The sequence below is a fragment of the Vespa crabro genome, chromosome 9 (assembly GCF_910589235.1).
Source record: "Vespa crabro chromosome 9, iyVesCrab1.2, whole genome shotgun sequence".
NCBI lineage: Eukaryota > Metazoa > Arthropoda > Insecta > Hymenoptera > Vespidae > Vespa > Vespa crabro.
In genome coordinates this window covers 6190650-6208519 of record NC_060963.1, presented here as the reverse complement: position 1 = coordinate 6208519, position 17870 = coordinate 6190650, and the positions used below count along the sequence as shown (strand labels likewise).

Sequence of the window (17870 nt, the reverse complement as noted above, 5' to 3'; positions counted from 1 at the left end):
GTATGAAACTGTTTTAAATCGTATCTTATCAATTTTCTTAATATTATTGAATATAAATTTGTATATACAGATTGTCTGATTTTTAAATGATATCAAATAATTTTAATCCTATTGGTTTTATAAATAAATGCGTTTCAAATAAAAATTGTTAGAGATTTTGTGGGACAAATATAATATGTATTCTAGTTATTTTGTAGAGGGCATTTTTACCAAGAAACAGATTTTTTTTTTTTCTTTTTTTTAATTGATAGAAATCAATATTTTAAAGATTAATAAAAATCATAAATAATATTATTTATGAATCCAATGAATACCTACGATATGTACCTATAAGGTACCTATAGGAAAAGAAAAACAAAAAGAAATATTTAAATTGAATTCAGTTTCATGGTTTAATTTGAAGAAACCTTTTTCTAATGGACATGAATGCAAATAACATTGAAACGAGCCGTCAAATTATCCCTCAGATCTCTCTTCAGATTTCCTTGCACGCAACGATGATAAACGTGGCTTACTCTTGCGATATCTCTTGTGATAGTACTCCAAATTACGAAGAAAATTCTCGGTAAATGAATTTTTTATTAAAAGTAAACGGTTTGACGGAAACGATAAAGTCATTGATATGCTTTAATATATACATGTAACATATAGTACTAGTAACTAGATATTTTAGATAAGGTATAATAATATACGAATGAAATAACGTTAGAAGGATACCAAGTATTGCTAGTAAGTAAATCCATATCGAAGATGTTTATTCTTTTCAAGTGTAGATCAAACGTATATATATACATATATACATACATACATACATACATACATACATACATACATACATACATACATACATACATAGATACAAAAGACGACTTTTTCCAGGAACTACTTTATTTACTCTTGAAGGGCGGTCAAGCGAAAAATTCTTGTTTATCTTCTCGTGTTGAGAAGGAAACGTGATGCTTTTTGCAACTGCAGTAAACGTTTTGTTGGGACAACAGTAAACGAGCTAAGATTAATAACCTAAGAATACGAGAGTTCACTCTCTTACTTCCTCTCTGACCTCTTTCTATGTATCCGTGATGTGAGATCCTACATTTCTCTTTAAAGGAATAACAATAAGAGCAAATAATCGATAAAAGCAAAGATTAGATAGCGCTGGAGAACTAAAATGACAGATTCATGATATTTTCTTCCTTTCTCTCTGTCTCTCTCTCTCTCTCTCTCTCTCTCTCTCTCTCTCTCTCTCTCTTTCTTCTATTCATTCTTTCTTTTACTTTGTATTTTTTCCCTTTAATTTATAAATCATTCGTTCGAAGAATACCACGGAAATGAATGGAACGAATACAAAAGGAGGGAAACAGAAATAGCTTCATTTTCCTTATCGATCATCCTACAGTTAGGATTTCTCAATCTTACTGGAACTGACGTTCTTTAAAACCTTAAAAAAAAAAAAAAAAAAAAAAAAAAAAAAGAACGTATATATGAAAAGTGTCTAGAACGTAATAGGATAGCTCATAAAGGTTTCTTGGGTTTACAAAAAAAAAAAAAAAAAAAAAAAAAAAAGAACAAGAAAAGAAAAACTAGAGAAAAAAGAAAAAAAAACGAAAAAGGAAAAGAAAACAGATAATATCATAGAAAGGGATGAAAATAAGCGGAGCTACCCTGTTGTTTCAATCACCTCTTGGATAATCCAACATTGCGAGCCAATCTCCTTTCAATCCCGTTTCTTCTTCCATTTCTCTTCCGAGAAAGTGCCTTTTCTCTCGATGCGACGAAGCAAAATACGAGGAGCAAAGATATAAACTACGATTTTCTCGTACTCACCGAACTGCAAACGCGAGATCCGAGAGAATGCTAACGATGTACTATGTTAATGTACTGGTAAGTAATAGCACCGAGCTTTCGTAATACAAGCAAGTGGTTGCTGGGAAGTATAAATGGAGTGCAAAAGAATGAGGGTTGGTGGCTCATTGAGAAGGAAGGAGGACTTCGTAAAATACGACGGTACTGTCTTCTTACTCTCGTAATCCCCATTGGCTAAGGTGGTAGTAGCTAATGTTAAAAAGAACTGCCAGCATTCGAGGAGAAAACAAAATGGAAAGGATTTCTAAGTCGCCTGAAATCGTTCGAATCGTTAAGGAAGGACAGGTTAAGGAGAGGAGAATAAAAATGATCATTTTTCAATTTCTTTTTTTTTCAGAAAGAAAATATATATATATATATATATCCATTTACGTATTTCTAAATCCGTCCTAATGATATCCTACACTTTGCTTTGCTAATGCCTTTGCCAGGCATCTACCCTTTCGAGTGTGAAACCGCGATTTACGATCGTATAAACAGAATGCTAACCCAGAGTTCTTGAATCTTTGATTTTCCATCCCTGGCTCATGGAAAATTTCTAAGGTCAGAATTTATGTGCTGCGTGCATACATCATTAAAGAATCTATTTATACGATATAGAAAGAGAACGCGGCAGAATAAAATGTTTAAGTTTTCAAAAGATCGTGAAGAAAGTAGGAGAAAATCGATTCGCGATAAATTATTGACGATTCTTGTAAAAAGCTTATTATTCGTTGAAAGTCACGGAACGGATAGCACGATACGGTACAGCAGCACGCTTTTCCGAGTTTCCTCTACATCGCCGGTAGGAAAATTCGTAGCAACCATTTCGCTGTAATTTAATTTAACGGCGCATTGCCCGAGCAAACTTTTGCGTTTCCCTAAATCCCTTAGGAATTTCTCCTACCATTTTCTCCGCAACTCCTTTCTCTTTCTTTCTTTCTTTCTTTCTTTCTTTCTTTCTTTCTTTCTTTTCTTTCTTTCTTTCTTTCTTTCTCTTTCTCTTTCTCTCTCTCCCTCTTCCTACGACTTAAACCCTAAGAGTATAGAAAAAGTACACCCGAGTGGGTGAATTTTTATCGCCATAGCCTCCGGCCCGTTTAAAAACTCTCGCACGCGAAACTTATTCCATGAAGGCGTCCATCCTCATAAAAAATAAAAAATAAAAAAGAAAATAAAAAAGAAAAGAAAAGAAAGAAAGAAAGAGAAATAAAAAAAGAAGAAGAAAAAGAAAAAATGAAGAGGAAACAAAAATGAACGAAGACAAAAAAAAATGAAAAGTACATTCAATTTTAGCAATTCGAAATGTAATATTATTTTAATGCAATCGGATAGTTCGTCGATTTTTTCTAAAAACATATTCCAAGATGATAAAAGAATACGAATAAAATCAGACAAGTAAAAAAGAATAAGAATTCATTTTCCTTTGCAGAGAGAACAGGTTTTTCATCAACGATCGGCTAACCAACTCGGCTCACGGACAACAATTTCCAGTACGATCCTAGCAATTTGTCACCGTCACACACTTGTCCTTCGCAAATTGATGCCTTTAAGAGTACCTCAAGAAGATCCTGTACTTTCGTATCAAACGAAACCTGAGAAGACCGGTTCGTGCTAACGGTGTGATGACGGTCGATTTTTGTTTTCCCTATCCTCTTTTTTTTCTATTTTCTTTTTTTTTCCTTTTAATGGCGTGGAAATAAACGTAAAGGGATAGAAGGACCAGTGTGAATCGAGAAAAACGATAGATCGAACAGAAGTATTTATTCGTTCATTGATATCTCAAAATTAATTTCTCAATCGAATCGCTATCATAATACCTTCCAAGACATTATTAATACTGAAAGCCAATACAACTGAAAATTATGCTGAAAACTTATCGATTACTGTTATAATTAATATATAAAAATGCTTGTACTTTGAGTACGTGATAGGCTATGTCGTCAAGTACTTTGAGGTATAGCACGATCATACATAATTTAGTGAAAATTTAAGATCTCTCCTTTTTTACTTTTCTCTCTCTCTCTCTCTCTCTCTCTCTCTCTCTCTCTCTCTCTCTCTCTCTCTCTCTGTCTTCCCTTTACACACACACAAGGAATCATATCTCACACGTACGCACACGAACATATCAGATTTTGCAGGATCGTAACTGGAAAGAAGATGTACGAGTTAATGGTAGTTCGTCCTTTACTTTTTAAGTATACTTCACTTCTTCTCTCTATCTCTCTCTCTCTCTCTATTCACCCTCCTTTCTTCTCTTTTCGTTCATTCCTAAGAAGTTTCTAACCCTGATCGAGCCATTAAGAAAACATACAGATCTCTTGCGGAAGAGACCACTATTGAATTGTTCATTTAGAACTTCTGATCTCGACCTAAAAGAAGAAGAAGAAGAGAAAAGAAAAGAAAAAAAGGCAAAAGGAAAAGAAAAACGAAACTTCAACAAAGGAGTTTTAAGTAAATATTCGAAATCTTTTTCGCTCGATTTATTTTTCTCTCGAATTATTCTTTTAAGTTTTTTTTTTTTTTTAATATAACTACGTATATCGTTGATCCTTATTTAAACGAACGAATGTTCAATAAATAAAAAGAAACTTGTGCAATGTTTCAAGATTGATCAAACAGTACCATTAACAATATAATATTCTTCGTTAATTTTTACCTTTCGCCAAATAGATGGGTGGTATTAGAAAAAAAAAATTGAAAAGACAAAAGAAAAACAAACAAACAAAAAACAAAAATGAAAAAAGAAAGAAAACAAAAGGGAGTAGAGGCATCTACTGTCTTATTTTCTTCTCTGAGTAATGGTTTATATAAGGATACGGAAGAAGAGACCGTGAAGGAAGAAAAGGTAAAAGGAAGAAGCGACACGAACCGAGCGAGATAATTCGAGTAGTGTATCCGCTTGTACGGATTAACTGGATTTCGTGTTCTTAACGGTCGAGCTTGCGACGAACAGAGAAAGGGATGTGAGGGGGAGGGGTTATGGGGTTGGAAATGTTGGCTGGGGATGGTGGGAGGTGGATTGGGGGTCGAGGGGATAAATTACGCCCGACTGGAATCTACTTGAAGCGATATATAAAACGACCTCGGTGAAAATGCGAAACACGTCGAGTGCAAATATTTACGAGTAAGAGTATAACAATGAAAAAGGTGTTAGGATGAAAAGGAAAAGAAGAAGAAGAAGAAGAAGAGGACGAAGGAAAAGGAGAAGACAAAGAAAAGAGAGAAAAGTCGATGTGAAGCGCATAAACGCTCAGCAGATATCGTTTTGAGAGTACCATAACCAGGTGTGCAAAGTGTAAAGCTCTACGACGCTTTAAACTTAATACTTCGTATCGTCATAATATTATCGCTTTCAATCGTCGTATAAATTTAATCGTTTCATCAATATTAATATTTGCCAAAAGTGTTGAATAATTTAATTAACGATTAATCATTAACGATTATATTAGATGGTATTATTACTTGTTTAATTTAATTTGATATTAATATTATTCAATTTTGATTGATTCATTATAGAAATACAATTGAATCATGTGAACTATGATTCGTCATTACGATTTTATATATATATATATATATATATATATATATATATTTTCAAAATAAAAAAAATATATATAAATATAAATATTCGTATCTTTATTTTAAAATATTTCTATCCTATCCTCTACATATGTACTTATTTTAAAATGGCAGACATTATCGTTGATCATCATTAGACATTTATTAGCATAATCAACGCGAAACATTACCGCGAAACGATCTTTCCTTTCGAAATGTTTCGTTTCCATCGTAACGATTTTACCTACAGGGTTAATAGCAAAATTTAAATTTGTATGACGTTCCGTGTCTAAAGAAAATAATTTCTTTCAATGAAACAAGACAAAGGGATAATTTCACACGTGTGTTCGTTAGAAAAAGCTTTTAACTTCAAAAAAAAAAAAGAGAGAGAAAGAGAGAGCAAAAAAAAATAAGTAGAAGAAGTAGCGTACAGATAAGGAACTTTCTTTAGTTTTCCTCACGAAAAAAAATAAGAACGACGAAAGCAATTTTTATCAAAGAGAAAGGAGAACTGAAAAGGGTATTAGGAAAAAAGTTGCTACGTGTGCACCTATTGGCTTCCGTAGGGGTAGGTAACGTAAGGATAACGTAGGGGTTGCGAAGAAAATAATGTCACCACTGAAGTACACATTTGGTTGATCCAAACGATGTGTTTGCCCACGTCCAGTGTAACTTCGACAGAGTGATAAGAGAGAAAGAAAAATTACCTATTTCCTCTATCGATCGTTTTTTTTCGCCTCGAATGTCTCTCTCTCTCTCTCTCTCTCCCTCTCTCTCTCTCTCTCTCCCTCTCTCTCTCTCTCTCCCTCTCTCTCTCTCTCTCTCTGTCTCTCTCTCTCTCTCTCTCTCTCTCTCTCACTGACATTTCCCTTCTGCTTTTTTTAACAATAGATCACCGATCGTCCTCGAATCGTGTTCATCTATATTTCAAAAATCATCTAATATCATTCCATCAAATTTGCAAATAGGATTTTGTCTAGAAATAAATCTAGTTAGAAATAATAATCTATAAAACGGAAGTTACAGATAAAACTAGGACTTTATTAGAATGATATCCCGAGAAATATGATGAAACGACGAAATGAAATTTTCTTCTTTCGATATTCTAAAAAGTGTTATTTTACACCTATTAATATCCGATTTTCCATCATTCTATCAGCAAAGCGGATTATAACGAGTCAGCGTGAGCAGCATATCGATTTTAACCAAGATATCGACTATCCCACTTCCCACTCGTAACCTATTACCAAATCGCATTCGCATTCTCTATAGCGAGTCGAGCATATCTTCCTGCAGGATTATTCTGTGGCAATGAGCATTTCGAAAGATACACGCGAATATATGACAAGAGAATGGAAATCGAATATTTGAATTCACAAGAGAAACGAAAATGCTCGGAGAGTTAAATCAACCATCGAATAATTTTGAACTCTTATCAGTTTGAGTCGTAAAAGAGAATAGAAATTTTATTTATCTTTAAATTATTATTTGAATTATATTTAATTTTATATATTGAATTTATAAATTATATTTAAATTATTACTTCAATTATATTATTATCGTTTAATCGATATAATCAATCTAATAATAATAATAATAATAATAATAATAATAATAATAATAATAATAATAATAATAATTAATAAATAAGCTTCGAAGATATTATTGGACATTATCATTCATTCCGATTGTTATTAAATCTAATGTAAGAAACGTAAAAGGAAAAAAATAATCAAAGATAGTCGTAATAATTATTATTTGATAAAGAAATTCCTTAGAAGAAAAATATTACGAAAAGATCTTTAAAATGGCTTATATTATAATAATATCATACAGACAACATTTCTCTGAGAATCCAGATTTTCTAACAATAAACAGAGACCGAGATTGAAACAGGATGTTTAAACGATTAATCGTTATCCTTATCGGTGCTAAGATTAGATACTGACATAAATTATAAATAATCATTACGGAAATGATAAGGATTATTCTTCCACATCGATCATTATCCTCTCTTTTCATTTCTTGCAGAACTCGATTCTACTCGTTCATTTTTTTTTTTATCATCGAAAATAACACAAAGAGTATTTTCTCGTAAAAAGTATTATTAAATATCGATGTTTCAAAATCAAAAACATAATGAGGTATCATTATAGATAAATTAAAAAATCCGATAAGAGACGAGTTTAACCGATCGATGTCTAGCATCGATGTCGTTGTCATTTAAGTGGTAACCATCGATCGGCGGATGTAATCGTTAGTGGCAGTTACAGCGAGCTTTATCGTTCGGGATCTTCTTCCGTGTCGCACGCACGAAGAAGAAAGATAAGAAGTGAAACGTAGGAGTCGAGGGAATGACCGGGTCGATGGCCACAAAAGTCCAAGTTACCAACGACGATAAAGCTTCGTCCAAGTGTCTAATACCACGTATATATACATACATATATACACACACACACACACACAGGCATACAAAGAGTGTGTCAAGAGAGAATGAAAAGTCTGACTAATTATCTAGATTCATTCTAAGTAGTATAACAATAGTAAATATCAATTATATAGTATCGATAACGTTACGAAACAAATAGTTTCGTACGTTTCGAGATAATAGATAAAATTTCGTACGATAAGAGATAGGATAAAAACGCGTAAATAATTAGATCGATTATAATTTTTTCGATATTTCATTCAGAGTTAAATCGATACTCCCTTTTATCATTAATATATCTAAATTATATTATATGTGAAATAATTATATTGGGATATATACATAAAAAAAAAAAACAAAAAAAATGAAGATAAAATGAAATAAAATAAATTAGAGAGAAAAAAAAACAAGAAAAACAAAGAGTTAACGTTCGAACAAACGTGCTGAAAGGGAAAACAAAAGCGTATGTTTGAAAAAAATCGACTAAATATTCATTCCAACGAAGAAAAACAGCACCAGGATCAAATAGTTTTAACATGTTCGATGGTTTTCTCTCTTTCTCTCTTTCCCCCTCTCTCCCTCTCTCTCTCTCTCTCTCTCTCTCTCTCTCTTTCTCGTTTCTCTCGTTTCTCTCGTACCGGGCATCGGTAGAATGACGATTTACGATCTTCCCCATTCGATGAGGATAGATGCGTGTCATGAGAAGTTCAGTCGTTCGAAAGGACGATTGCCTGGAGTAGGAACGCGTAGTCGAAAAGACGTGAAACGAATGGAGAGGAGGTGAGAGGGTTGATGGTTTCAGGTAAAGGATAGAAAAGATAGTATCGGCAAAAAAAGTTCGCCGGTTTCGTTCCGTTGGAAATATCGAAATATCGATCTCGCAAGGGCTTCTTGCTTGAATGCGTCATTGCTTTTCGATGTGGATTTTGCTTTGATTTTATCGTATGAGAGAGATAGACAGATAGATAGATAGATAGATAGATAGAGAAAGAAAGAAAGAGAGCGAGAGGTGAACGCACTCGAACACCTCTTATGTCGGAGGAAATGAAATCCTTGCAAGATTTTTTAGCTTTTTATTTTTTCTCTTACCGATGAAAAAAAAAAAAAATAAAAAAAAAACAAAAAAGCAAAAACAAAAAGAATAAAAGAAAAATGAAGAGAAAGAATTCGTGATGCTTATTTCATCAAAGGTGGGTACGTCACCTTTGATGAAATAAGTTAAGGTTAAAAAAAAAAAATAAATGCTTATTTCGAGCTACTCGTAATTATTTCGTATTCGAGTTTACGAACAGTCGAAAAAAATTCGTTTTGGTGAACTCGGTGAGTCTCGGAGTAACGTAGAAACGTCATTTCCGTTTCATGTGGAAATCAAATGGAACATAGTTAATCAATGTCCGACACACTTAACCGGACTTTCTGTTAGATTGTTAACGATCTATTGCAACAACGATCTCTTCTCTCAATGGGCATTGTACGCGTTCGAATATTTCGTATAGAATTGAAATAGGCCATTTAAACTTACGCGAGCTTTAAACAATCGATCAAAACCAGATGATGCACTGTCTCTCTCTCTCTCTCTCTCTCTCTCTTTCTTTCTTTCTCTCTCTCTTTCTCTCTCTCCCCTCTCTCTCTTGTTTTCATTCGCTATCGATGGTGTTAAATACAAGCTCCGTCAATGCGGACTCGAGATCGTCGAACAAACAATTTGGCTTGGCCAATTATCGACCGCGTTGAACGTGACCTAATCGAATACTAATTTCCCGATTTGACGTGTTACGTTAGAGTTATTATCGTCGTCCATCGTGCTTTATGCATGCACTGCGGTAGCTTAAAGTATCTCTATCTACCCTTTAATCGCACTTCGTGTTTATACGAAATGTTATGTGCACGAGACGGTTAACCCTTTATATACCTTGCGGATTTTTCCGTTTATAGATAGAGATTAATAGGTAACATTAAATAAATCGCGATACTTTATTTAAAAAAAAAAAAAAAAAAAAAAAAAAAAAAAAAAAAAAAAAACAAAGGAAAGAAAAAAGAAAAAAGAAAAAGAAACGTAACTTCGTACATTTGAAAAATCATTTCTTGTTAACGAGAATCACACTTAGATAAACGTAAATTGATGAAGGAAAAGATTATTATATTCTGATTCTGATTAAATATATTCTTTTAGTAAACATTACGATTCGACGATTGATCGATTAGTTTATTCATCGTTAAATACTTAAAGATTATCTAATTTAAAAATGGAGAACAAAAGGTTGAAACGGAAACGTGTGATAAGGGCTTCGATGAATCTGCTAATTTTAACGACGATTAATTTTAAACGATGAGATGGTAAAACTTAGGTAATTAAATATTAAAGTAGATACCAAATATAATTACCGTGTATTAGATATTTATCTTATCAAATAAATTATACATCTCGTGTGTTTGGACAAACGATTCTTACTTAAGAATCGAATAGATTAAATTAAAAAATATCAAATAAATTTCGAATTCATTGTCAAAACATTTAATCAATTCAAATTCTTTTTCAAAATGAAAGATAACAGAATCGGATGCTTATAAAAACGCATGTTGCTGCTTCACATGAATTCCGCGAGTTATATCGCCCTGAAATAATTAGTATAATAAGGGAAAAGTGAAAAGATCTCGTTTAAAAATTTTGCTGAATAGATTGCTATACGTTCTAAATGAAAATACGAAGAATTTGTGGAAGCTAGAAAATTCATATAACATGCCATATTTCGAAGTAAGTAAAATTACAAAGCTATTAGGAAAATAGGAGCATAAATTCATAATTTATTTTCATCCCTTTCTTCCGTATTAATAAATAAGAACCATGAAGGAATGAATGGCTCGTTTATCGAAAAATTAGACGGACAGTCAGAAGATCAGAATGTATTTGTATATAGAGAAATAATGTATATAATGTGTATAGAAAAAATCGAGAAAAGTTAATACATTTTTTTTTTTATTAGTTTAGGATTATGTAATTTTTGTAAATTTTTATTTTAATTAATTACATGATAAAAAAATATATTTTGGTCCGTTGTCTTTAGGTATCGTAATAAAATACATATAAAATAAATCAGAAAATGTTTATTCGGTGAAATTAAAATGTATCGATATACATACCCTATTACAGGACTAATCGATAATACCATAGGAAACGTTGATAAATATGTAAAATATATTGATGATTGTTAACAGCTATTTTTATTACTCAAAATATATTATTTCAGTCTTGTTGATTATAATATAATTATAATTCAATTACACACAACATGTCTGTTTATAGTTATTCGAGCAAGTATCTCGCAGCCAATTAAAATTGCAAGAAAATTTATTAAAAGACATTTGCAAGAATCGTAATCAACTGCAAAGTTAATGTAAACAATTTCTCTTTTACTCGTGTTCTTATTAAATTATCGAGCAATATAAATTTTTTAAATATATATTTAATTTCCTTTTTCTTTTTTTAATATATTTACATAGGAATGATTATTTGCAATTAAAATCAATAAAAAATTGTTACTATGCAATATTTATGAGATAATGCATGTATAATTAGGAATAGTCGTATTTTATTTGAATACATTTTATACAAGATATTCTGATCTCGAAGACAAATTAATAATGATTTATTTTCATCATTTTTTTTTTTTTTTAATTGATCTTTTCCTTTATATTTTTCTTATTACTATTTATGGATTTCATTTCTTCAAATTGATACACTCTTATCAACATGCCCCAAAGAAAAATCTACTCTAATGAAAATAATTGTATAAAAATATCTCCGTAAAAAAATATGAAGTTCATAAACAAAGGCACATAAACAAAACGTAATTATGTTATCTCGTAACGACTCAATGAGAAATTAAATTAATCAAGGATATAAAGTTTTAAATAACCATATAAATTCAAAAGTCAACACGAATATTTACTTTTTCTCCATAAGTATAAAAACAAAATTGAACAACTACTAACGTTAGCGTATAACGTTAGCGTACGCTCTATTACGATAGACATTTAGATATTTACTACGGTAAACAGATAAATAAACTTCAAACGTCTACTAATCAAGTTATGTATATACAATGTAAAATTACTGTATCAACTTGCCTCTTCCTATACAAATTTATCTCTGTTCCCCTACTTTATGGATTAACACATTTCTGTTTCTTCTCTTTTCTCTTTGGTCATATTTATCCGATTTAATAAATACAGATGTTCTCAACAAATCGGAGAAGTTAATTTGTGCATTTACTCTTGAGAGAATAAATCGAGCATTTAGCATTTTAAAAGGCTTTAAAAATAATTTCCAGTACGAATAAATGGGAAATGTAGCGATATAAATTTGATGTCACCTAATTTTGAGGTAACTCATCGTTCATGGAACGAAAACGAAAACGAAAACTTGATGTAATCTCGAAAACGTCCCTCGTGTAAAATGCATCGTTAGGTGACGTTGACTTTTATCAGATTTTATCTCGAATATGTATGTATCTATGTATATATGTATGTATTTATGTATGTATGGTGATGCACGTATAACGAACGTGTACGGAGATACGCGATGAAAATTTTGAAATAAAATGAATAAAAAAGGCAGGATGTGTCTTTAACAACGTGAACGAGAATGAATATATTTTTAAATATTTCATTAAAATCTTGGTCAAGCCTGAAACCAATTACAGACGAAATAGGAATATCTAAAATCATAAATCACGAAAGTGTCAACGACGGTAAAGATCTTTTAATGATCCTAATTCATTTTCAAATCTATCAATCATTTAAAATATACGAAATAAAATATATACAACGTCTAAATTTACGATCTTAATTATTTTTGTATTAAAGTTTGACGAATCTAATTAGTTTTATCAATAATTAAAAATATACTTTCTTTCTATAAATTATCAAAAAGAAAGAAAAAACGAAAAAAAAAAAATAAATAAATAAATAAATGTCCTCTTCTTTCGTACATGCGAAAAGGACATAGATAATGGGCGATAGATCAATCGAATAAACATTTTCTGTTAGAGCAACAACATAACTGATGCGTGATATAACGATAACAAGATCCCCATTTATGAGCAATGAGATCAGAGTGAAATTAATTAAGCCGTTGTCGGACGATCCAAGAACAGCCGCAACGTGAGCTGCTCGCCTAATTTCAGGCGGTAGAGGACATGTTTGCGTGAGACCGCTGGCATCTTCACGCTCAACATGCCGAAGGGACATCGCATAAACGCACCTACGCTCCTGAAGTTAGTCGAGTTCGCGCGTACCCTTTGAAATCGATAGTTCGGCCATTCCAACCAATTCTACTTGGCATAGGAAACGACAATGACATTCTCCCTCTATACAAACACTTATGATACAATTATTCACACCTTAGTAGATAAATTCTTTCGTCATTGAATCATATTTATCAAAAAAAAAAGAAAGAAAAAAAGAAAAAAAATCTGCATTAAAGCGCAAACTATTCAATTATCGGATCATCACGCATACTATTTTGATATTTCGTTTGACTGAATGGACCGTACAACTTTATTAGATAATATTCAAGCTGTATTTAAAGTAAACTTCCCTTTGGCAAAATTAAAAAAAAAAAAAAAAAAAAAGAAAAAAAAGCTAAAAATAACATATTCCTCTCAAATTATAATTTTAAATGTTCGATAATTACGTAGATCATTTACATTATACAAAGGCTTGTTAAAAACTCATCGCCGAATCCTAGAATAACAATATCGAACAATCGATCGGCTAATGGTGATGAACCGAATATCAGATTTTATGGAAATTTTCTTTCGTTATATCTCATTTAAATATAGGATTTAAGTTGCAATATTCTGGGATGAATCACAGGACAATAAGTGGTACCAGATGGTACTCTCTAATAAGAACCATACCTTTGCTACCATTTTCTTTCTCCCTCTCTCTCCCTCTCTCTCCCTCTCTCTTTCATTCTCTTTCTCTGTCCCTCTTGCTTTCTGTACCTCTAACCCTCATGGTTTTCCTCTCTTTTCGACCATTCCACGAATGTAATTTCATCCCGGCTTAGAAAGCATGCCAACCCAACTTCAATTAGCAAATTCTTGCCGTGCACCTTCGTACCCGTAATTAGTCGATACAATTTCAAGATGCCGGCAAACCGCTGGTAACTTTGGTGGATCTCGAAGAGGGTAGGAACGTGAACGCGAAGAACTTTGTACAGGTTAGCGTGGTACACATTGGTTCGATTAGAACGCCGCATTACGAGATTAATTAAATTCTATGCCCTTTCGCTTTCAACTTAAGATCGTGGACTTAGGTTTCCAACAAATTACGATCTTTCTAATCGAATTCGACAACGATTTGAACTGGACTTCTCGATGCTAAATCCAACGTTAATACAAACTGACTAGTTGAAAATTTAATAGAAAATTTATATTGGATTAATACTTTATAAGAGTTAAATAAATTGAAATTCATTATAAATTTAAAGAAAATCTTCTATTGTTTTTTTTTTCTTCTTTCCGCTTATATGCCGATAAAAAGGATCCTTTAAAAAGTGAAAATATAAATCCCCGATACGGTCTATGAGAATAAATAAATTCATGAAAATCGAAGATATGACTAATGAACACGCCGAAATCAACTTCACATCGTATCGCGTCAGCTTTCACAACGATTAATAAGCTTGAGTCTGTCGGCGTACATTAAAGTCAGGATTATGCAAATATATTCCAAATACGTTACTACAATAGTTAATCTTCGTGCTTCATCCGGAAGGGAGGTTATTCGAAGTACGCGTTTACTAAATTGTTCGCCGACCGACGAAATAGGTTATTAGTTACTCGATGCTTATTTCTCGCCTGTCAAGATGAGCTAGAACATTATTTTGGTAAGAATGAAATTCTTGATTGAGAATTAAATAAATGAGAATGCGTTTTCTACGCATTAATAAAATATATCGCATTGACTTATTAGATTAAACTCTATAATTCTATATTTTAATAGTATCTACAATCGTATGAGGGACGAGAATAAAAAAAACCCATGTCTCGATGATATTCTTCTACTACTTTTTTTTTTTGTTCTCACGTGGATATTATGATAAGATCGTGAGATTGAAACTGAGACATTTTAATGACTTGTGTACGTTCTCAGTCTGCCTCGTGAGTAGGAGGGTAAATTGAGGGAGAGGAAAAAATTGAAAGAGAGAGAGTGAGAGAGAGAGTGAGAGAGAAAGAGAGAGAGAAAGAGAGAGAGAATGAACGAGTCTCAGACAACCTCTTGACCATCATCTTGAGAACAGGATAATGGAATCTTCTCTCGAGGTGCTCCGAGATGAGAAGGCCAAGTTCCTTCTAATCGTATTCCGGTCTCGATCGTACCACCTTATTTCACGACTTCTGGGAAATTTTCTCTGAGGACATGAAAAAGACGGCTCGCCAGTAAGTTCGACGAATGATAATACAAATTCCAAGGCATCATGGAGTAAACGAAAAAATTCAAGACACGAAGATGATTAAAGGATAAATTTTTCTTTTTTTTTTTTTTTTAGCATATACAGGAGGTATACTATGGCTATTTTATTCAACTTCGTTAGATTTGGTCGAAAAACAAAACAAGAAAAGAAAAAAGAGACAAGAAAAAAAAGAGAACGTCACTATCTTAATTAATTATTATAATCGATACGTCTTAATAAAGATATTTATAATAAATCATTTAAGGAAAATGCAAAAAATTTTATGCATAGAAAACGGTAATGATGAAACGATAAGTCAAACCTACGAGGTCGTCAATTTATTCAAGATTATCATCTAATCAATATTGCATACATAAGAACGATGTATATTAATCAATTTAACAGGAATATATAGCGTTGCGTCGTACCATAATTGAACTAGATTCGCACGTACGCTTATTCAAATGGATAATAGGCGAAACGATTTCATATTTAACACTTTCTTTTTGATAAAAATTTATTATTTATTTTTTTTTCTTTTCTACAAAAATTCAAATGTTCCTTAAGTTAAATCGGAAGTTATTATAAATAGCGATTGAATATTAAGATTAACGCCATTTAAAATTCAGCGTCATCTATCGCTCGTATATTTCTTTTTCGCGTTTTTATTTTACTTTTTTTCGCCACGTTAATGCTCGCTAATTCCCACGTTACATGATATTCTTTTTTTATTTTGTTTTTTGTTTTTTTTTTGTTTTTTCTTCTCTTTTTAAAACTCACTAAAACATTAATTTATAAAGAAATAATTTTTATATTGTACCGTTTCATAACAGATAATACGTCATGCAAATTACTTTGATTTGAATCGCAACAGATTCGAGATTTTGAATTATTTATATCGTAAGAAGAACGTAGCGAGAATACTACTATTTTTGTTATGAATGCATCGAGAAAAACGAACGAAAAAAGAAGAGATCGAGATGCTTGACTCTGTGTTGTAACGAATAACCCGACAGAATTTTGCAAACTGCTTTCACAAAATTCAAGATCTAGATCGTGACCTTCTCTTTCTTTAAGCAAGGCTATTCTCGCGAATGCATTCTTGCCAGACGAGAACTCGCCTTAGAGAATAGCCTTCAATAACCAACGAAGAAGATTCGGTGATTCGATGAAAATCGTTTCGGATCGTGTCGAAAAGAAATTGAAAGTAAATATAGAAAATCCATCCTCTTTGGAATATCCACAAACGAAATCCAATCCGTTAAGTTTTTAATAACAGTATTCATTTTCTCGAATTTTTCAAGAAGAAATTCGATTCAAATTCGCGATAAAAATATCAAGAAAATCCGTTTAATTTATTGCCTGAAATCTGAGCGAAGATAAGTAGAAGAAGAAAACGATAATATACGATCGATCTAGATTTACATTAATACGAGTAGAACGACATAGTTTTTATTGTTCTATGCAGAAAAAAAAGAAGACAGAAGGAATACTTTTTATACGATATAAATACTTTTAATAAGATAAAAGACAAATGCATTTAAAAAAAAATATATATATATATTACATTGCAATAGAAATATGATCTAGCTTATTGGCTTTTTAATACTTTCATCCATTCGAGGTAACTTAATATTTTACGAAAGCAGCTTCTTCTTCAAGTCGAGTCGAGATTAGATTACTGCATTAACCAAATAACGCTCGGGAATGATTGCTCATAAATAATTACAAAAAGTATATATATATATATATACTTATATATATATATAAATGTAACAAAAACTGAAAGATACTTAAACTTATCAACAATAATTCATAACGAACTAATAATGTTGGATTCGCGAACAAAAATTTCAATCCTTAAATAATTTGGATCTTTCGATTTAAGCGTGACCTCGCTCTAAACATTATTAAATATTAAATATCTTTTTTTTAGTATTATATAATCAATAAATGAAATATACCAAAGAATCTGTTATCCGTATTCACTGTTATGATTATTCGATAAAAATAACATTTGCGATTTTATATAATAGTACGTATTTTATGTGAGATTAATTATTCATTAAAATAACCTAATAATAGAAACGTACTCTAACATATATTATTTCATTTTCTCAATTTTCATTTATAGATCGAATATGAATAATTTATCCATAACCCTTTTAATTAGTAACATTTTCAATCATGAGTGATTTGAATAGAATCTAAATTAAGTTTACTTTGGTAAAATCTTTCTCTTAATACCATATTATAATTTTATATTCAATTTTTATTTATTCACGTAGATACGTAATTAGAGCAAAACCTGTTTATACGGTTACTTATTATCAATCTCAGACATTTATTTTATTAAAATTTATAGCTGACAATTAGCCGTACTACACCGAACTGTAGGGGTTCTAAAATGTTAAGCTATGGAGAGACTTTTAAATCAACTTTCTCACTAATGCCAGGTTTAAATTATTGGAAATTGAATTGAATCCCTTCCACAATAATAAACTTCTAGAAAGAGTTAAAAGAAGATAAAGTGACGAAAGAGTAAAAACATTTAAAAAGAAAAAAAAAAAGAAG

At 31.5% G+C, this 17870-nt stretch overlaps 1 protein-coding gene across 11 annotated transcripts in view; it reads right to left on the bottom strand.

The window, feature by feature from the left end:
• LOC124426743 (putative polypeptide N-acetylgalactosaminyltransferase 9) overlaps positions 1-17870 on the bottom strand; it is a 174126-nt gene that overhangs the window by 71273 nt on the left and 84983 nt on the right. The window lies entirely within an intron of this gene.